This window comes from Platalea leucorodia, assembly GCF_965183815.1.
Source record: "Platalea leucorodia genome assembly, chromosome: 3".
NCBI lineage: Eukaryota > Metazoa > Chordata > Aves > Pelecaniformes > Threskiornithidae > Platalea > Platalea leucorodia.
In genome coordinates, this window is record NC_138825.1 from 84,117,536 (window position 1) to 84,140,497 (window position 22,962).

The window sequence follows — 22,962 nt, forward strand, 5'->3', positions numbered from 1 at the left end:
ATCAGCAGTCTCTGTTCATCTGTTCATTACTTTCAGAGATGTTTCAAGTGCTTTTTAGCTGGCATGGATCTAAAAAAAAAAAAGAAACTAACAAAAAAAAGGAGACTGTGACAGTTATGCATTAGTGAAAAAAATATTTATTTATAGAGGTCTGTCCCATGTTAACTCCTTACTGCCTGTTACTGTTGTATTATGTCATTGTGGCATGTTGCTTTTAAGACAAAATTTAAAAAAAAATATTTTGGAAAGGATTATAAATTTTCTGCTTGCGATGAACTCTGCTATCCCCCAGGTAAAATTTACCCTTCCTTCCTTCCTTAGTTCTCTCAGATACTTCAGATTATTTCCCCAAATTATGATTTCCACTTCAGAGCTAGTTTTTTATGACATACTAATTACAGCTGTGACCACAGGTAACCCCTTTTTCTGTATAGTAGCTTTGAAATTGTCCATTGCAAATCTGTAAGAACATGCTCTTTGTAAACTCGTAATATTGTTTTATAAACCTAGTCACAATGACAATAAGGATGAGTGAAGCCCCTTATTTCTATTTTCTTCCAGAATCCCTTCTATGTTGGAGCCAAAAAAAGGAAGAGCTAAGAAAAAAAACAATGTTGTGACAACCAGAAGATTAAATATTAAGGGTCAGCAGGTGTTTCCATTCCTCTCTGCAGAGACTTACACATAAAATTAGCTTCTTAAAGCTTCTTAGATAGTATTTTATAACTGTGTTTTGCATAGTATTTTATAACAGTTTTACACAGAGTATAAGCAAATCACTGAATTTTAGGCTAGAAATTAAATAAATACAATGAATTATAACGGAACTCCTCTACGCAGGAAAAATTGTTAACTCTTACAATTTGCATCTCATAATGATGGTCACGTTAAAATTCCTCATTTAATACATCCTAATGGTTTTGAAAACACGTATAATTTAAGCTATGGCTATACATCTTCACTTTCTCATAGAATCCTTCCTTGAAAAATGGAAATACTGAATTTAGCTTACACAATTCTGCAAAGTCCCAAGTTAAAAAGTAAGCTCAGTGAAATGCACTAGGGTCCTATTTGCAGAAGTGCTAAGGGCACACTTTTCAAAAGCAGCTATCATCTATATGCTTTAGAAATCCATCACCATTTTCAAAACTAACCTAGGCATTTTAGTTGGGACCTCGATCCCCTAAAAGATATCTGTTCTAAGCTGGTTGTATAATCTGCTTCTCATATTAAAAGGGAGAGATAGATATCCCAGTAAATAATTCAGCTCATCATAAGATAAATGTCTGGGAGGGAGAGTAGATGCTTATTTCTTATTTCTCCTTAGGATGTAGAGTCATTAATCCTCTTTTGGAGTCAAGTGGATAAAGCAAGGTCAGTCCTTTCTGGGTTGGCAGGTTGGAGATGTAAGGAGCAGCTGTCTATAACACTCTTCTGGAAAACAGCGGAATCAAATCCAAATCCCTTCTGTGTTTGATCTGGTTTCCTGTCTTCTAGGAAAGAGCCCTAACAACTAAGGTGTAAGGAGGCATTCAGAAATAAAGGTGCATCCCAGGGTAAAATTTAAATACTTGACTACTGTAAGCAGAATGTGAACCTGACCAAAACACTGTGGTTGTGAAGATAGACATCCTCCATCTGTGATGCATCCTAGAACACAGCAGCTTCATGTGAAAGCCTGTAGAAGGTGTAAATCTCTGCTTCAAAACTTCAGACGAAATACATTTTAACCACATCTTGCAATATCGTAGGTATTTCAGCTACATGCCAAATAGATACCCTTCCCCTCTCTCCATTCTGACTCATGTGAAGTTCAGGCATGCTCCAAATATGGTGAAGGGGTCCGAGCGTGCAGGTAGCACAGGGAGAACCCATTTTGATCTGAGGGTCCTAGCAGGGTAATGGGATACCCCTGGGCTTTGGACAGCTCAGTCATAGTAGAAAGCTGCGTGGTTTCCTCAGAGCCCGGGAGACAGTGGACTTTTATGCTGAAGACTTCACTGACAAAAACTTGGATGAAGAGGTCTCCAGACATGGGAAGCCTATGTGGGAGCTGAGGGGGGTGTAGTGTCTCACAGGTGCCTAAATATTTGCATTTAAGAACATGAAGTAGATGCCTAAGTCCCCCTGTTGCTTTAGGTTTAGAATCAGTAATTTTCAATGAGACTTTGACTCTTTGGGCTCTATATGAAAAATTTCCAGAAGTGCCTACAGGTCAAATGTTTTCCTTTTATATCAGAACCTAAAAATTCAGCTAATATGCCAGGGGAATTTTCTAAAGTTTCTGGGTATTGTTCAGTGATTAACATTCATACCTTCAAATTCTGCCCTCTCCATACCTTGTACTCGCTTTTGAAAATGAGATTTTAAAAATTGTTGTGCAAGGTGCTTTTAAAAACTGCCCTCCCATTTCTCTAGAAAAATGCAGAGTTTTTGTTGGTTCAAACAGTGCCTTAATTTTCATAACAACAGGTTTGCTTAAAATGTCATGGAGAAGAAATAAAGAAGAAGGAGAATGTAAATGCTAGTCTTTTAGGGCTTTGATATGTTTGAAAATGAAATCCAATTAAACCCCCATACTTGCTAATCTTTGTCTTAATAAAGTTCCTGTGGCTGTTATCGGCTGTTTATACCATGAAAACATGGAGAAACAGCATGATTATTTTCAGATTTGTGTTTAGATTTTTTGCCATAATAATCACATGAGAAAACTGCTTGAATGTATTCAATATAAAAATCAGCAAATAGTTTTTAAAGGAGAGAAGGTAATTAACTTCACTTCTTAATGATGCTTCTAATTCAGACTATGCATGAGATGTATCATGAGTGAGAGAGATGTTGCAAAAAAAGGCTGTTCTGTGGCTAAAGAACCAAACTGGGAATCAGCAGAGTTTGATTCCATTTTCATATCTTCAGCAGGCTTACTGTGTGACCTTAACAGAAGTGTTTAATTATTCTGCTCTGCAGTTTATCTATGAAATGGAAACGATGACAGTCAACTTGCTGAGATGTTGTGGGGGTTAATTATTTAATATTTATATCTTCAGATAGAATACAGATAGAATTGCAGAGTATGATGAATGATTAACATTATTTTGCTATTACCAAGCTCTGAGATTATAGCCTGGCCATTTTATTGTACAAAAATCTTCACTTTTATAGTCCTGCATCCAAAAACTACCCTGCCTGAAATGTATTATGCAACAAATGTAAAGTCCTTTTCTTGGCTCTTACATCTGATTAATGCCCAAACTACTCTCAGAAGTAGCAGAGGACAATAATCATAGAATCATAGAATCGTCAAGGTTGGAAAAGACCCTTAAGATCATCGAGTCCAACCATTAACCTATCACTGCCAAGTCCATCTATACCGTATTTTCGAGCACCGTATCTATCCATTCTTTAAATACCTCCAGGGATGGAGACTCAACCACTTAAATGTGCAAGTCTACCTTTGTTGCTCGCACCTGCCAGTTCCACAGAAGGATGAGTAAAGGGTATCTTCCAGATAATGTGTATTTGCAACAACCTGATAGTTTAAAAAAGCCCAAAACAAACACAGAGCATATTGACTGCCGGCTTAGCATGCAGGTCCTGGAGACTGAAAAAAAAAACAAACCAAACAACTTTCTGCTTCTGGTCAGAGCTGGATACTATGCTTACAGGCAACAGACAAGACTTACTTTGAAGGTGATGGGCTCCTGAAGCACAGGTCTGGCCCACACAGCTGCTGAATCTGGCTACCTCAGATAGCATATTAAGCAAACCTCTCAAGCAGTAGTTAGAAAAGGGCTGCATATAGGCCCCAGAGGTGTGCCAAATAATACACTCTAATTGATGCTGATGAATTGTTTGGAGAAATTACAGAGTAACATTCATGATGTGCAAGTACTGCCATTTTGAATCAACAAGTAATTACCAACAAATGTCTTTAAAAATTTCCTACATAGTTCTATTCAATATACAGAGGTAAATGGTCTTTTTAATTCAGATACTTTCTTCCTGTTATTGGCTGTACTTCATGAATTATTACTTTGAATTGCGGTGTGCTAACAAAGGTCTTCAAGTTCTTTAAATATCTGATGCAGCTGAGCAAGTTGAACTTTCCACCTGATTTATTTGTCAACACAAACTAGAAGAAGGTGGCATGTATCCTTTCTGCTATTAAAAGGAATGAGGGATTGAGTAGGTGATTGCCACCCCTGTGACTGTACCCTAAGATAGAAGTCCTGCATACCAACGTCTACTCCTGATCACAGGCAGGGCACACAGCAAAGCCCATTAGCTCACAGCTCAGCTGTGGTCTCTCCCTACATATGTGAAGGAAAAGTGATTTTAACTGTAAAGCTGAGACACAGTTTGAAGAACAAAGAGCATGCAAATACTTTGGAGAGAAAAAGAGAGTAAAACTCCATTCTTTTCTAGCAAGGCACCCAACAGATTTAGAATAGACAAGAGAGAAATGCAATGATTCTATCTATGCTATTCTTATGTCTGAGGATGATACCACTAAAAGGGGAGTATATCAACCTCATAGCTTAATATGAAATTTTTACAAATGCATTTGATTCATGTCTTCATGAACAAAGAGGTCCCCTGTGAAAGAAAGATTAATTGCATGGGCCTTGGGAGACCATCCGCTGTGGTTTTTAACCCAGGGGTAATAGTCATGAATTAGCCTATGATCTTGCAATGACGCTAGACGCAAAGCTTACAATATGTGCAAGAAGTAGTCTGTAAGGGTTCTTGAAGCTTGAATAAACTGTCTAAATGACTTATTTCCTCACTTTCTGTGAACTCCATTTCTGAGTGTGGCAGTATAAACATACATAATTTTAAATACCCTAACCTATATGAATGTCATACAGCAAAGATCTTCCACCTGTGGCTTGAATCTCTCCTGATACTTTATGTATCACCTTTGGAGTTGGAAACTTTGTTTCTGAGTAACCCTAGAGCCCGCCTTGCTATAAACAAGCATTATCAACCCCACCTGCCTGGGGAAGATTGTATTTCTTGGTCTTGATGAGCAAATGAAAGTCCTGCTAGTTCTACAACATGAAAAAGAGTAAAAGCAGGAGTAGCTCTGAAGCACCTCAGTTCTGAGGTGACTGCTGCTCAGAGACAGAATCACACATTAGGCAGCTAGAAAAATTAACAAAAAAATTACACTACATTTTCCTCACATAGAACAGAAATAAATGTTTTGAGGCCAGCTAAACCCCCTATAGAGCCTTATTCCAACTCATAACAGTAAGAAAAGCCTGATCTACCAATCTAAAATAAAAGCAGCACACCCACCACCCCCTGCCCTCCCCCAACAATTATCTTAAATGACAGAACCAAGTTTTCTGATCTGGCTGTTGGTCTTAGTCAATCACCTTACAAAATCTTACTATAACCTGACAGGATATATGAAAGGCAGAGAAATTGGAGGATCAAAAACTCTTAGGTACATCCTGCCCCCTCTTTACTTCTTGAGAACAAGATCCTTGATGTGATGATCCCCAATGTGAAAAAGTCATCCTAGCGCTAAGATCTTTTTGACCAGTAAAGAGAAAAAAGAATCCACATGTTCAAGCAGAAAAGCCTAATATCATTATAAAAAGCATTTTCTTTAGCATGGAGAAAAATCTAATGATATCACACAAAATATGTAACAAAAAATAAACCCAATGGATTAGGACATTTTCCTGTCTATATTTAATCTCTGTTCTGTGGAATTTGCATAGATGTATTGTCATGAGCAGTAAGTATGAAATGCAATGACATCAGAAATCTTGTATACCTCATTTATAGACTTAAGTTTGACTGTATAATCTGAACTGGTATAAACAGGGTGCAGGGCAGTGTATATACACCTCTTGTCTGTGCATGTCTTTTCTACCTTCTTTCACTATAAGGATCTAAAGGACAGCATCACGGGCTAGGACACTGCAGACTATGAGGAGCTCTTTATTGGTCAATTGCCAACACCAACCCAGGATCTAAATTCCACCATGAAAACAGACCATTGCAAACATGAAATGAAAAAAAAAACCCAGAAAATAAAGTCTGTCCACAATAAACACAGATCCAAACACAGTTTATAAAGGCGTTATGGCAAAGAAAATACCGGAATAAAATAGTAATGATAGTAGGGAGGAAAGATTGCTGTTTACTTATTTGGTTAAAATGAGAATTTAATCTTTGTCATTTAAAGTCATGTTAGTAACATGCCAAACTATAAATAAGTTTTATAGTGGTGAAGAAAACTAATGTATTTTAGGACAGAATCATAATTTCTTCTGTCAAGCTCAAAGAGAACTAAACATTTGTCAATATGAACATTTTTAAATTCACAAAAAATGATATAGGGAGGAAAAAGTACAATTTCATATTATTGAATGACAGCTACAGACATCACAGCCACTGGCCAAGACAACTCAAAATGACAAATCTGAATCATGTAATAAATAAAATCCAAAAACATTGGGTAAACTAAGAATGCAAGGAAAAAAAACCCACTATTTCTGACTTAGAGGTCAAAAAATTGGGAATGCCCTTAGGTGGTCAAGATGCAGATACTTCAGACCAATATGATTATATTTTTAACACGTCACTTACATTTACAACCCTGGATACACATTTTCAATCTATCAGATTAATCTAACTAAGTAAGTGTCAGATGTGATTTGAAGCAACAGAAGGAAGCAATGCAATTAGAATACCAAAAAGGCACCACATGTTTAGCCATTTTTTGCATGCCATTCTATCCAACTTTCCCATGTGTCTGTCACACCTCTCTGGTCCGAACTCCAGGAAAAACAACCAAACTTGCAAAACATGAGGTGTCTTATTCTGTAGACTTATAGCCTTTTTCCCCCTTTCCTAGCCAGTTTGAAACCATTAAATAATTGAGGGTTTTTTTAGGTCTTTTCAAACTTAAACAAAAGAGTTTCTTGTTTTGTAAAGGTTACAAATGTGAAAAAAAGTTGATTTTTATATGCTTCATACACACTAAAAGATTTCACTTAGTTCACTGTCATTGACTATCTCAGTAAATGCCTCAGTGTTGCTCTTGATTAGCCTCTGGTTTTCTCTGGATTATGCCAAATTCTGCTTCAACACTGAGGTCAAAACCTTTTTTGAATATTCCCAGCTTGCTGCTGTGTAGGGCCAGGATTTCAACCGAGTGTTGTAGCTTGCATTAAAACTGTCTGTTTGGTCTGCTAAGGATACAGCTAGGCCTGTGCCAAATACACAGCAGGTTTTGGAGCACAGCTCCAGGAGATAACAATCATGCTGCACACCCTGAACTTCAAGCAGTTGAAGAACTCTTGAGTTAGAGCATTTATTAGATATGTACTTATAAGGCCAAAATTGTACTGCAGGAAAACATACCAACTTAAAATGGAATTAACAGCTACTTGCGACAGTGAGATTTCCCAGTGAGGGACTCTCCTGGATACCCTGAGCAGTTTCTTACAGAAAATATTGAAAATAGATAGCAGCACAAAACCTCTCAACTCTCTACAGTTACCAATGGCATTTTTTTGCACTGCCTCTCCTCCAGCAGACCTTTCTCTCAGTGTTTCTGTTCACCTGCTCAGGGAAATCAAAAGTGAGTGTGTGTCTTTGTTCTCTTTTGCTCCATCTTATATTGCATTAGCTCTCAGTCACCCACATTCTCATGAGCTCTCAGTCTGATCTTGTCTAGGAATCGTACTGATTAACTCACCTGAAACAAGAGTTTACAAAGACATCACTAGTATAATGTATGTAGTACAGAGTCAAGGTCAGGTTGCTTAACATATGCATTTGTTCAGGTGTTTTTGACTTTCTTCCTGCAAATGTGAGCTTGGGGACTGGGTTAGCAAGCTCGATGTTCTCAGAGATCATAAATGGAATAATTAAAGGTAAGTTTCTTCAGCTGCATGTGCAAACCTGGGTTTTCAGACTGGACTTTTAAGATTTTTTGTTGTTGTTTTAAAGACAATTTTTAAAAAAAATGTTAGCTAATATGTATAGAAAAGACATCATATTAGAGGGCATTAAATTATCTGAGAAATACTGAAATACATGTAAGTAGTGGCTGTACTATAAAATATATGTAGAAAAGAGTAAGGTTAAGACTGCAAATGGAAGTTGTCATTTACTGATGGCTCTAATCTGTGCTGCTATATATCACCAGAAAAACTGTCATTTTTTTTTTTTTCTCCTGTAATGTTTTTTTGTATACAATATATTTTATTATGAATGCCATTAGTTCAGTGGAATTTGCCTTGCACTTTTCTGTTCAGAGTGACGTCTTGCTTAGGTAATAGATGATGGGTCATGAGGGTGGCTCAAACTTCTTTAATACTTTGCAAAAAACACATAAGCACAGAAACGTCTCCTTTATAAAGGTGTATGGGTTTGGCTGACTGATGTGCCACTTAGTTATAGTTTCTAAAATAGTATAGAAATAACACATCTTTTGGCAGGTTCCTAGAGGACCCCATCAGAACAGAAATTTGATTGTATTTACATTATGAACATTCACATGCAGGTGGAAAATTTGCCACAAGGAGTATTTTGCCTGAGCCAAGATACAAGAAATGATTGCAGCAAAAGATAAGAAGAAAGGTAAGAAGAAAGACAAAGATAGCAGAAGTAAGATCATGTGTTGAAGTATGCATGTCCAAATCTCTTTAGAAAGCTTAAAATAGATCAGCCATCCTGTTTGCTGGTGAATTCATATCAGAGTACTTTCTTTTTTTTAAAATCTTTTTTTTTTTTTTTTTTTACTTTTTTGGGTACTTTTTTTTTTGTACTTTTTTGTTTGTTTTTTTTTCTTTCCAAACAGTGTGTCCTTAGGTGTTAAATGCAAAGAGAATAGGATCAATTTATGGATCAAATTTAGGAATCTATTGTAGCATTAAGGGGCTACCTAGAAGGAACTTGAAAGATGTTTGCCACCGTAGCAGCAGAATGAATAAAGATGGACATGTTCCAAGGTGATGTGCAATGGTAAAAACACAAAGGCTGACTCTGATGTGGTAGGAAGCTGTCTCCTGTCACAGGGTAGGAAGACAGAGCTTCACAACAGAGGAAAGCATGCCATAACAACTGACATGACTACTTTGGCAGCTGTATTTTATATGAACAGAGGAGTGCAGTGAGGCTACTGGTTAAAAACCCAAGACAGCAGGTCAGGGCTTTAGCAACAATAGCAGGAAAACACAATGTAAATCCCTTAGGAGGACCAGGCAGCCATAGGTGGTCTTATCATGGCAGCAAAGGCAATGGAAAAGGAGGATCTGAAAATTTTCTCTAGCAAGTTAAGGAGTCACTGTTTTTTATACCATTTGGATTGTCCGAACACTCTGCAAGTAGTGCCTCATGGCGATCCAGTCTAACGGTGGACCATCTGGGTAAGAGAAACACAGAGTATCCCTATGTCCACACACTAAGTCAATGTTTTCACTACTGCTCCTTAGTTAATTCCCTTTATTCCTGGTGTACTTTACAATTGTTTTATTTAGCAAATATTTCCCAGCATAGTCTTAAGTCTCCCCAGGCTGATTTCTATTTGCACAGTGCTGAATCCCCTGAATGATCCAAATTCTTTAAATCTAATAGCATTATTTATTAGCTTAGTGCTTTTTGAGTAGACAACTAAGTTTGCACATAGCCTCTGAGGTGTTAGAACATATGAGTATAGTGTTTTGTCTGCCACAGAGGCCAGCATCATCTTCTCTTTTCCCTTCTGCAGTGTGGCCACCACAACGAAGCTGCTCTCGCACTGATCCTTTTAATGAAGGGACATTCTCTACAGGCTATGTCTTCTTTAAGCACAGGTGAGGAGGGAGCTTTATAAAATGTGTTTATACTCAACATAGGAGTTAAAAGGCACGTATTGCCAATCCCGGGGATTCCACTTGTATGAATTGTGTCTCGGTAATTGCATTGCTCCTGAGTTAAATCATTTCCTTACCCATCTTTCCATCAGTTTTCTCCATCAAATCACAGGTACATTATCTAAATGCAAAATAGCCCTAAAATTACCCTAGCATACTACAATACTTTCCCAAACTGAAAGTTTCCATCCCAGATTACATTTCACAAATCAGCTTTCCATCTTGCAGCTACTCACTTCTCTTCACTTTAAACATTAATCTTTGCGGTGAAATCATCTTAAACACTTTTTGAAATAAATCCTGCACAGGAGTTAAGTGTAATTTCCTCTGCGCAGAACTCATATACATCCTCTATGCATTTTCACAGGCAGCCGAGTGGCTACCTTTTTCTGGCTTTTCTCAGTAGAACTATGCTTTTTCTTTCAGTAGTAGGTTCATTGTAATCCAAATCTCAGGGCAATTTTTGTCATTATTTTTTTCTAGTGAAAGGGAAAACTGGAGAATGGGAGAATACAGCGCTCAGTGTCACTTGTCTTAAGAATTAGAAAAGGGTTCAGGCAACTATGTTTTAATGCTAAAACTTGCACACTCAGAGCCAAGTGTAATGTTTGCACTAAGTGCACTGTGCTACTGAGAAGTGGAGCACCTGGAGTGGGGTTTGCAATATAAAGTCAGGTGTCCATGTTCCCTTGAATGAATGGGACGTCTGGAAGCCTACAACAGGGATTTGCACCGGTCAGCAGGTGAAACACTTTGATGCTTAAACCAGTCCAGAGGAGGCTGAATCTGCAATTCTGTTTCTGTTACAAATAAGCATCTTAAGGTGGTAGGTAGTCATGTGTCTTAAACTAGAATATAGACCCTGAAGCCCAGTTCCTGAACTTGGCTACCAAATTTCATGTTGACTGATCTTTGCTTCCTATGATGGGAAGGACAAATGACTGAGTACAACACTCAGCTGCAGTGAGTAATCTCAGAAGAGTGTCCAACCAACAAGCAGTAACTCATTGCGGAAAGAAGTTGGTGAGATGATAACTTTTCTTTTTTTCCCCATTGCAGCTTGTCAGCGAAGAATGTGAAAGACATGGAGTCAGTTCGAGACTAAAGCCTGAAAGGCTTGTATCTTGCATATCTTGGGAGCACAGAGCTTTGTTTGCAACATTCACCAGAGAAAGAGTGTGCTGGAGGTCTCCTGCCAATGTGCTTTGGCAGGAGACATTTGCTTTAATTGTAGTTACTCAGTAAACATATTGTTTGACCTGGAGATAATTGAAAAGATAAGAAGTAAATTCTCCTTGTGTTGTGTAGGCATAAAGCCAGCATAGTTATGTTGCCTTAAAACATTCATCTTCAAAACAGAAGAAACCTTCTGTGAAGCTTGGATGCTACCTTGAATTTAGACTTGGAAATATTTTTTTTCCATTTGAACCTTCTGAGTGTGCACACTTAAACTCAGCAGAACAACTCATGAACTTAGCACTGAGAACATGCAAAGTATTTGGATGGCCACAGACACAAAGTCAGATATATGATGGTGCCTAGGTGCTCAGTAATGGAGATGGGATTTTCAGGAACACCTATCCAGATAGTACAGACTTGTCTCCCTTACTTTTCTAACTCACATATACAGCTGGCATGGATACTTTGGCTCCAAATGATGAGGTCCCTAGCTGTTTCTGACCTGCTGGGAAAGCCCTTCTCTTCAGGAAAGATCTTTGCAAGTCTTGCATCCCTTTTTAAAACTTTCTCCAGCTTCATCCAAGAAAACCTATTTGCTTTTGATTTTGACACTATGTAAGTCATCTTGTTGGGAATCAGGCTGCATGATACTTTCTAGAATGGGACTAGTCTCTCAAGACCTGAAAGTCCTTCTACAATAAAGTGCTGGTTGTTGATTGTTTCTTTGTTGGGTCACATAGGCACAAAAGTACCAATGATCACCTCTGTAAATTCCAGTAAGGTTCTAAATACCACTGAAAAACTGATCAAGACTTACAAGTGTTCTATTACAGGAAGTTACACTATACTACATAATTGTCTTTATTAAGAACTAATATGCTTCACAACTGTATAACATTTTGTCTCCTTTTGCTGCCTATAAGTTCAGATGGTGTATAAAATTAAGTAATTTAGAAATTTATGACTAAAGTGAACATCTAGTCTTTTTATAAAACAAATCTGCTGCTTCAACCTTAGGTAGTTTCTCTTTCAGCATCCTTAAGATGATTGGCAGCCAATCCACATTGTTCATCAGAAAAGCTGAGAGAGCCATTTCCACCACAAGTTCTCCTCTGTTACTTTTAAAAGATCAGATAACTTCCTTTACCTTTCTGTCTATCTGAAATGGCATTCAGCATATCTAAGATTTTTTTTTTGCATTTGTTATCTACTAGTTGTCCTAATTTGACCTTTTTTTTGTCAGTTTTCTGCTTCTTTTCCACTGTCCCAATTTATTCTGATGCCACTGTTGTGTGGGTTTTTTTTTTTTTTTTCTAGAACTGGTCTTTTTGCTATTTCATATAGTAATATATTTTTTCTTATGCTCTTTCATATGTTTTTATTTAACTAGTTATGATATATAAATCTACTCAGCTCACTAAAAAGCCAGTTTAACAATACTTTCTTAACTGACTTACTTCAAGACACAAAATAATAGATTTTAATATAGTTTGCAATATAAGCCAAAAATTTTGTATAGATGAATAGCTAGAATCACTCTGTTTCTCCACAATTCAAAATACTATAAAGATGTTTGTTAGCATTCCTTAATGTACAAAGTTTCTAAAAGAGCTATAACAATCATTTATGCTAATGCATGCTGGTAATTCTACTGAACTATTACTCACATGTGTAGAGTTAAGTACATGCAAAAGCATTTCACAGGAATAATTTTAAGATAATAATCATCTTTGTGTAGATATTTAGAGAGTATTGTTCTGGAACAATTTGGATTCAAGTGCCAGATTTTTGGTATGCGAAAGGCAAAACTAAGACACATGCACATCTTTCTTCACACCTGCATATGAGTACTAAAATTTTTGACACCTCCATCTAAACAAAATGAACATCAGCTTAGATAGCTGTAATGTGGACAATATCATTGTAGCTTGTCTATATAATATATTAAAATGATATGAGATTTCCTTCTGGAGGTTCTGCTTGAATGAAGAATTTGTGATCAATTCCCAAATCAAGGCTTATAAGAATATTGGTCCCAGCATACATGTTTGTATTCTGTATCCTTTGAATAAACTGCAGCTACGTGTAGGTAAATATGATAGATAGCAGAACAGGCTTAATAAAAATCAACAACAGATTTGTTTGAATAAGGATTGCATGATCAGGTTATTTACTAGCAGGCTGGCAACCATCCAAGGCTACAGGACCTTAGAGGGAAAGAATACGCAAACAGTGAAGACAGGCTGAGATTTATGGAAAATATTATTTTAGAATTTGAGAGCTGTTGTCTCAGGGATATACTTCTGCTATATTTCTGCAGTGTTACACACTACAAGCCTGACCTGTGTTGGGCCCTAGAATTTTCAGCTGTATGTATTAGGGCAAACCGTATACATCACAGCTATTCCCAGCTCACTGTTTTGTGTTATTATTCCTTAAAACAGGGACATGTGACACACATGAGTTGGCAGTATTAGAACTAGCACAAGATAAGTGACTTTTTGCTGCATTTCTCTCTCATTCACCTAAGAAGATTAAGTGATGTAGCATAGATTTTATATGCAGAAGACATTTCTTGCAGAGAATTATAAAATGTTTAAATCCACTTGTATGAAACTTTTCTCTGACGTGAAATGCTCTTAATATTACAAATGGGCAGTTCCAACGTGGTCATGTCTGTCCTTTTGTTAGTGTGTCCTTCACATAGAAGTGATTTATGCCACTAAAAGAATGATATAGCTAATGCAGTCTGTAACACTTATCCAAACAAAATAGTTGCATTGCAAAAAGGATATTTTTCTGTGTATATGCACAGGAATTAGAGTATTCCACCACTATGAAAACTGACAAAAAGAACCTTGTTCCTACCTGACAATATTACACTACCAAAGAAGACACTATTGCCCTATAGAAGAATCCAAATTCAAATGCATGGATGGAATGGGTAAGGGAGATTATCCATAATTAAAAAAAATCAAAATGTTCCTTAATCTTGTGGGGAAAGAAATACATCGGTATTTCATTATAATCTGGCAGCGGAGGATGGGAAAGGGAGTAGTGAGGGAGAATAAATAAATGCATAAAACACAACGTTTAAGTTAAAAAAAGTTTAAAAAATTGTTAATTCATTTTTAAAATTACAAAATTATGAACACATCAGTTACAAGAACTAATAGTAAAGATCTCTATGATTCAGCTTTGCAAATCCACCTATAAGCAGCACTTCTCTGTGTCTGCCAACTCTTTCAGAGTAGGGATGCTTAGTTTTAAATAAAAGACTGAAATAAATTTTTAAAAATCCTGTTAGCTTATAGATAATCTCTTGATAGATTTATACTCACCAGTATTCATGATACATTACTAAGCTGCAAATTAAAAATCTAAACTGTTTGGTGGCTGCATGAAATGCTGGTTTGGACCTCTTTGTAGTCATACCACTCAAGTCTCATTATCTTCATAAACCAAGATTATTGCTTGAGATTTCTGCCAGAAGCTAAGAAAACAAAGTAAAAAACAAAAACAGAAGCCAAAGTCTAATTTCACTAGCACCAATGTGTATTTGCCCACAGACTTGAGTGAGAAAATTATTTGGCTTGGCTACTAAACCCTTCCTATCTGCTACCTTTAAGATACTGAGAACTAATCAGATGGAAACAGGTAACTACAAGCAGAGACTAAGCATGGTCAGAATCAACACTGTGACAATCATTGCCTTATTTTTACCAAAGTTCTCTTCTCTCTTTTTCCTTCAAACTTGGCATTTTTTTAGCTTTAACAAATAAAATGAGCTGAGAACTACGTTGAGTTCAGATTAACATGTGATTTCCATTGCTTTCTCTAAAAACTGTTAAACAGTGACGCTGTGGCCTTTCACGTGAAGTTTTGATTATAGGCACATTTAGGCTACAGTACTAGAAAGGTGTATGGACCTACTTGCCATTTTGCATTGCACAAAGCCCCATTGATTTTAGTGAGTTAAGTTAAGCCTCTGATCCTGCCTTTGCAGGATCAAAGCTTAGCTGCTTCAAATTTCAAACAATAATACCATGACATGCCTAGGTCAAACTTTTCTTCTCTTTCAACAATCTGTTTCTGTAGTTGTTTTTGTTAAGTACTCTGTTCTTTATCCTACCTTGCATAATTAAAGTTGTAATTGAAACTCGTACTTACTTAGCAATTTATTAAAATAAAACTGAAGCTAGCTGTGCTGGGTAACTGGTTTTGACAGAAAAACACAGAATGAGTAAAGAAGGTCAAAATTTTTGCAGGCAAAATAAAACCAAAACAACAGGTCAAGTAGCAATAAGGAAAGCCTGAGACTTAATTAAAGACACATGCATAAGAAATCTTAGAATGATACTGGAAAGACAGAAACAAAATTGTTTTCCCCCAGATTAAGTGCCTACAAATTGCACAATGCAAAGATTGCCCAGCTATTTCAGTTTAGTGCATAACATAGTTATTTTTCAAAGCCTGGAATAGCTCCATAACTGGACATAAAATAAGTAATGGAGTAATGCAGTAAAAAAATTTACTTGTTTCCCTCTAACAGAGTCTGAAAGTGCAGGCAACCCAATGAGACTTATGTGCCTTATATTTTAGATCATTTTCAGGAACCTTACCACATGACTCTCTCACCTGAGATTTTTCTTCCTTTCATTTAGACCTACTTTGCATGTTCGTATCATACTGGTCTGCTAGGCAGAAAAGTCAATGTCTTTAAAACTGACTTTCTGATTTGGGAGCTTTGCTTTGCAGATACAAGGGACAGTAGTCAGACTTTATGTCAGGCAGTCATGAATCAATTTGACCAGGCCTGTCTATGATGGAGGTTAAACTGCTGATTAATTACAGATAGAAGTAAGTTTTATTGGCTGGCACAGCATCTAATAGCTTAGAAATGTCCATAGTTTACGAAATGGCTATAATAATCTAATTTGGATTTATCTTGACTCTTTTTCAGTCCGATAAACTTTCAACTTGATTAGCTTGCAGAATATTACACACAAGATAGACGGTCTTTGTGTTCTTGGTCCCCAGTGTGAGGTGACAGAGTGACCTGTAGAATCTGGGAGAAAAAACTGTAGGGAAAGTCCTTTTCAGTCTGCACAGGTCTGGCATGTCACATTGTCAGTTCAGCTAGGTTTTTCAGCGAAGTGAGTACCTACACTATTGAGCGTGTATGAACAGAAACAGAAAAATCCAGTTCAAATGATCGAAATGTTACAAAGTGGCAAGGAACTGGAAAAAAACCCTTTTACATGAATATATCAAGTATTAGCTCTGCCTATCATAAATAACATACCCGTGAGAGTTTGGAAGCTGACTTTTAGGCCACTGCTTCACTTCTTTTTTTTTCCTTCAGAAGACATTGTCAAAAATCATGGGTGGTGGCACTGATTGCTTTTGAGTTATCCAAGATTTCTTCTGGAGTAAGTAATTGAAGTACTTGGCATTCTTTCTTAGATCCTGCCTCCTGTCTCCTGGTTTTGGTGATCTATGGACTCTTCCAGATGGTGAATAATCTTCATAAGATAAGACAATAAATCATAATAAGAGAAAAATACTGCAGTCTGAGGCTGAACGGGAACAGTGTGGTTTCCTGTGCCTAATGATCTCCCAACTATGCTCCATATACTGGAACTACCTGCTCATCCAAAATATACTTATCCTATTGTTGCCATGCTCTATCTTCCTAGCACTGAAATTAGCAGCACTTTTGTTTCTCCAGCTGCTCTACTGACTAGCAATTAAATACAACTAAAGACAATTACTTACTTTATAATTCATCTCTGTAACTGGGCTCTCTTTTCATTTGTTTCAAACTGTGCATGATAATCTCTGTTATCAAATATGATATGGAGGAAAATTTGTGGTGGTGCAGAGGAATTTAGTTGTGCAACTGCTATCGACATTAATAGAAGTCACACAGCTTGATCCTTTTAAAGCTTGCTGGAATTTAAGTAGTTAAATATTCTGCAAATTGCTTAGGAAAACAGGATACTTCCAATCAACTTCCATGTCAAATATTTATCAGTATTTAGACACCTTGATGCCACTCCTAAGTATTCACCCACTTCACCTCTGTCAAGTGAAAATCAATTTCTTTTGTATCAGTTTTGTACTATTGGCCAAAAAGTCTTTAGCTTTCTTTCAAGATAATGGTGCCTTTTGAATAGCTGACCCTTTATTTTCCTCATTCGCTGAGCATTTTCCAACTTTTACGCTGAGTGAGTCAGAGGTCCTTTGCGAAAAATAGTATGTGATCATGTAATTAAAGATTTAATATGCACGTTTACGTGAGAGTAGACTGAAGACTGGCAAACAGGCTTGGTTCTGGCATTTCCTAGCTCACAATGTTTTGGATTTTCAACCCGAGTAACATTCTTCAATTTATTTTTTGTTGGTAACAAGTTGATTTATGTGAGTGACATTTATAGGAGGTGTGATTCAGATAAAGAAAGGAATAGTCTAAACTAAATTCACATGTTGCACAAATTCCCGATGAAGGTGATTTCATTGTGCATCATGTAGACTAAGAAACTATTCCTACTTTGCTCTCATAATGCATTGACTTGACATCATCATGTTACTTTATATCCTTTTGTGCCTCTGAGGCAACTCCTCTGCTTTTCATCATAGCATGTAATTACTTATCTTCTTCCCAGGTATGTTTATCTATGGCTATCTATATATTCAGCTTGCAGGTTAAAGAAGTGACTTGATTGAATTTCCAAGTTAGTCGACAGTAGATAAGTATTTGAACGTTGGTAGTTTAAAGACAGGGTGATAGCAACTTTGGAGGGATTCTTATACGCTGTTACTCAGCTATGCTAGTTTTTGGTAGATGAGACCCTGTTTGGTGCAATGGGCTGCATTCTAAAGTAAAAAATATACTCCTAGAAATATCGATGGAAGCTAGATCCTAAGAATCATACAGTCTCTCATTTCTTTTTCAGTTCCACTATTGGGTCTATCCTGCCTTGAGGAAACTGAGACCTTGTCTGATAAGGAACCCTTGCTCAGTTCTCATCACTCACCCCAGCAACTTGATGGATATTAACTGAATATGAGTTCGTTAGCTGTGAACATACACCAAAAGGATGGGATTTTTGACTGCTACCACTCTGAAATTACATTTGAGTCTGCAATTGTCTTATTAAAATTAAGTGGGAAAATAAAAGTACACAGGCAATTGCACATATAAAACGAAGCTACTGGGTCATAAAAGGATGACATATTTACCATAATTTTAACACAGTGTGAAACAAGCAGCGGATATTGGTCTCAGTGAACAAAGCTCCATCCTTTTCTTAGCATCTGGACCTGTAGATTTCTAAAGCAACAATGCCATAATAAAGACAAAGGTGCTTGCCATCTGTTCTGTTTTATGAAGATTATTTGTTGCCCTTGTAATCCTGGAAAGTTTCCAGCAAATGTTCCAGCAAATTTGAACATGGAAATAATCAGGTGTGAGGCATATGACCATTATTGTGTGTGGTGTGCTATAAAACATGGAGCAGCAAGGAAACACAAAGAAGAAAAAAATAGAGCACCAAGCAGAAGAAAACAAATGTTAATAGAGATAAAAGATATCTGACATTTTTTCCATTTTCACTGAAAATTAATAATTCTGTGCATAGAAAAAGGCAATGTTAAGGTTGTGATTTCAAACACTTAAAAGCTAGAAAGTATGCTGTTGCTGAACTGATCAACTGCACAGAGGTCCTTGGCAGCTTTAGGAGAAACTGCACTACCTGATAGGATCTCAGGCAACTGTGAGGTTTGGAGCTTGTGACAAAGATGACACGGTACTGACTTCATGTGTAAAATGGATGGCAGCAAACAGCTCTAAAAAAGGAGATGGAAGGAATTCATGGATGACACTTTAAATTAGTCAGAAGACTAGTTTAAGAAGAAGAAATTATTGTAAAATCTTTACAAATTATTGTAAAATCATTAGGTTTGGAATAAGAATTGTCAACACGTTAACCATAATATTTCTATTTCATTTTGTGAGACACTGCATAAATTTTAGCTTTATTGTATTCACTTGAGCGTCTGAGGTTGTCCACTCCTCACTATGAACTAATGAGGTGCTGTTACCCTCATCTGTTCAAAGATGCAGCAGGAACAATTTCAGACTTTCCAATAAAATGTTTTCTAGTAATAGAAAAAAAGAACCAGGTGCAAGTAGATTTAGAAAAACATTGTTCTGGCCAGTAGATCCAGATTCAGAGGAATGGTGTTTTGAACAAAATAGAAAACTAGCTGTTCTGATTTCTGTTCAGAACTTTGACACAGTCTTCCTCTTTGATCATGAAGAAGACTTATATGATCCTGGACAGTCTGCCAGAAATTGAATGTCTAAACATGACAGAGTCCCTTGGAATCTTTTTCATTTGGGGTCTTTTTTTTTTTTTTTTTTTTTTTTTAAGTTTGATTTCCTTAAAATTTTAATTGGAAATCTATGAAATGACAAGCAAGAAATTTGAAAATATCAGCCACTCCTCAAAACCTGAATGGCAAAAAGTCTCAGGTCTCTTTTTCAGTTTGTTTGAGTTTTGTGAGCTGGCATTAGATGTTTGGTTAATGGTTCTAGAATCTGGAATAAAGCTAATGCAAGATCCAGGTTAGAATGATCATGCAAAGTCAACACTGCTATCTCAGTTCTCCATCAGTATAACTGTGTTTATTCGTGCAATGTTCTCCTGAATTGCTATTAACATGTTTGACCAGCCAACAAACAAATAAAGTGTTTGTTTTGAAAACAGAAGAACAAGGCTGTGATCCATCGTGAAGAGAATACAAGCTGCCAGAATTTTCAGGGTTACTAGAGAACTAAGAAAATGTGTTCCAGTTCAGGATTTCTTTAGATGTTTTTGGTTTTGTAGTTAAAGCCTCTTTTCATGTTAAGATATTCATAAATAAACTCAAATAAAATAATATGTAACAAAGGGCTGTTTTTGAAGATGCATCATGAGAAAGAAGAAAAAAAGAGACAATACCTCTTTGTACCACTCAGGGGAGGACACAGTCCTGGACAGGAAGGCTTCAGAGGATATTGATAAAAACAGAGTGAGACCATGAAATGGAAGCAAAGCGATAAAGAGTCCTGGAGGAACTGATTTATGAGAAAGATCAAAAAGGTAAAATGAATCTATAGCTAAGCAGTGACTAAGGATAAAAGAGAGCAATAGAATTTGGCATGCTTTATAGCCATGCAGGAAAATGTTACTGGCATAATATGGGGGTTCTGGGGAATGGTAGCCCTGTGAACTCATTCCAACATGAGCTGGTAGAAGAGCTCAGTAGGCTGACTAAAATTAGAAAAACAATGGGAGGAAACAAAGGTAGTGATTGGATACAGATAACAGAAACAACAGGACTAGATTTTTAATTTCAAATTTGGTAGCATATTAATGCTAAACTGGAGAAAGAATTGGTGATGCTGGCTGCTATAGTGGCTAGCCTCAGCCTACATAATTTGCCTTTTTTCAGTGATCACCTCTATCACACTGGGCAAGGAAAACATAAGGATCATGTATATCTGTGATGCTAAGTTGCTTGTGTGGCAGGAAAGATGATACAAAACCTTCATTCAGCTTAAATTCAGTGCATGGGGCTGTGGAAAGAATTGAACCTTGCTCACTATAATTAGTGCCTGACTCTCTGAATTCATCTGCCTTAATCAGCCATTGTATGAGGACAGATGAATGACCTCTCACTCTAGTGACCACGGACGTACTGCAATCCACTTGGAAAAAAACCTTTTGGTGACCTGAAATGAAATACTGAAGGGCTTTTCTGGTGTATGAGTTGATGGAAAGGTCTTGATACAAGCCTCCAAAAGGGCTCTCCCGAGGTTATCATATGAATTACAGCATTTGGCAGGTACATCTGTAGGGGAAAAAAGCCAGGAGTAAGATGTTCACTTTTTCTCTTTTGGATGAGATGAAACTCCCTGGATACTCTAGTGAGGGAAAAACACAGCATGTATATCAATGGGACCTGCCTGCCAATGACAAGCCTGGCTCCAGGATTTCTGGCACTGACAAACCAATGAGTGGGATTTAGCATATCAGGAAAGAGAGAAAAATTATCATCTGAAGTTTCAAACAAACTTGATACTACTTTCAACAAAGGCATTTCATGTCCTGTGTTCTTCTGAAGCAGCCCTATTCAGAAGGAAAGCAAACCCCAAAGTTGCACTAAATCAGCAGTGAAGGTCACGTGAGGGCACCAAAAATGGCCCTTTCAATAAAAATTCATGTTAGTGTGGACTAAGAATGGCTTAGCCTTCATGAGGTCTCTGGATCTGACTGTTAGGTTGACTCGTGAACGACCATCACCCACCAGCACCACTTATACCAGCTATGAAGCTGCTGCACTTCACACAGGACACAGCTTCTTCTCCAGGGGTCTCTTGTGCCTGTAAAGCCATAAAGCCATATTTGTGCCCCAGATCATAACCTAAATAAAGTTCTTTCAGGGCTGAACGTTTTCACATTTAACGCACAGAATCTGTATGAGCTGGGTATCAAAAAAGCCAGACACTTGACCAAATTTCATATGAGAAGATAACTCCCCGTCATCTCTTCGACTGGAAAAACTTTTGAAGACTTCTGTCTTTAGATGGCTAAGGTGTTTCTTGGTGAGGGATGTTTTGGTAAGATGTTTTTTTTGCCTTGGGGAACATGTAAGTAAGTGTTAATGGGCAGGGTTACAATCCAGAGGGGCCTAAAAAGGCTGGAGGAATGGGCCAGCAGGAAGGTTTCAAAATTCAACAACAAATGCCAAGTCCTGCACCTGGGAAGTAGATCCCTTGCAATGATATAGACTGGGGACTCCCTGGTTGGGGAACAGCTCTGCCAAAAAGGACCTGGGGATCTTGGCAGAGAGCAAGCTGAACATGATCCATCAGTGTGCCCTGGCAGGAAAGAAGGCCAGCAGCATCTGAGGCTGCGTGGGAGAACAGCCAGTAGATCAAGGGAAGTGATTATCCCCCACTATTCAGCACTCAGATGACACCTAGATTCTGTGGCTAGGTTTTGGGTCCCCCAGTACAAAACACACTGATAAACTGGAGTCAGTTCAGTGAAGGACCACCAAGATGCTCAGGGAGCTGGAGCACTTGCCCTGTGAGGAGAAGCTGAGGGACTGGTGCTTTTTCAGCCTGGGGAAGAGGTGGCTTTGGGAGCACTTAGCAGCCCCCCAGACGTATGAGGAGGTCATTGAGAAGACTAAGCCATGATCCTCTCTGGTTGTACATGGTGAGAGAACAAGTGACAACGGACATAAACTGAAAAGAGAGGTTCAAACTAGATACAAAGAGAAACTTTTTCATCCTGAAGATAGCCAGGCAATGGAGCAGGCTGCTCAGAGATTTTGTAAAGTCTCTATCCTTGGAGGTTTTCAAGACCCAACTGGACACAACCCTGAGCAACCTGGCCTGACCTCAGATCCGAGACTACTTTGAGTAGGAGATTGGACTAGAAATGTCGTGAGGTACATTCCTACCTGAATTACCCTAGGGTTCTTCCTCAATAAATATTGAGGAAGTATATGAAGCATGGGAAGGATTAGGTGAGAATATTTATGGTACGACCAGAAAATAGTCTGTAGGCTGACTCCTGTAGTCTTCGTTCAGGTGAAATTGCCAGTTCACTTGGGCCATCTTGCATAGTACAGGCAATTGGAATCTACTGAAGGATTTAAATGAGAGTACTACACTGAACTGAAATCAGAGAGGACTGTAGCTAATTATTTTACTAGAGCACTAGATTTAATACCTAAATCTGTTGAAATGTATCACAGAATTCTTAAATAATTTCAGCAGGACTTCAGTTCCACCTTATTTAAAAAAAATGGAGTAAGCTAATTTTTGCTCACAGTTACACTG

At 37.5% G+C, this 22,962-nt stretch overlaps 1 protein-coding gene across 2 annotated transcripts in view; it reads right to left on the reverse strand.

Moving 5' to 3' along the window:
- The window catches only part of FUT9 (fucosyltransferase 9), a gene marked incomplete at both ends in the record, with an annotated part of 105,124 nt that overhangs the window by 23,841 nt on the left and 58,321 nt on the right, over window positions 1-22,962 (reverse strand). The window contains one exon of one of the 2 annotated variants that reach the window (XM_082305456.1): window positions 1,603-1,670. The exons of the other annotated variant lie outside the window; for it this stretch is intronic. Of the gene's footprint in view, window positions 1-1,602; window positions 1,671-22,962 lie in introns of those variants that run through there. 2 annotated transcript variants of the gene reach the window in all.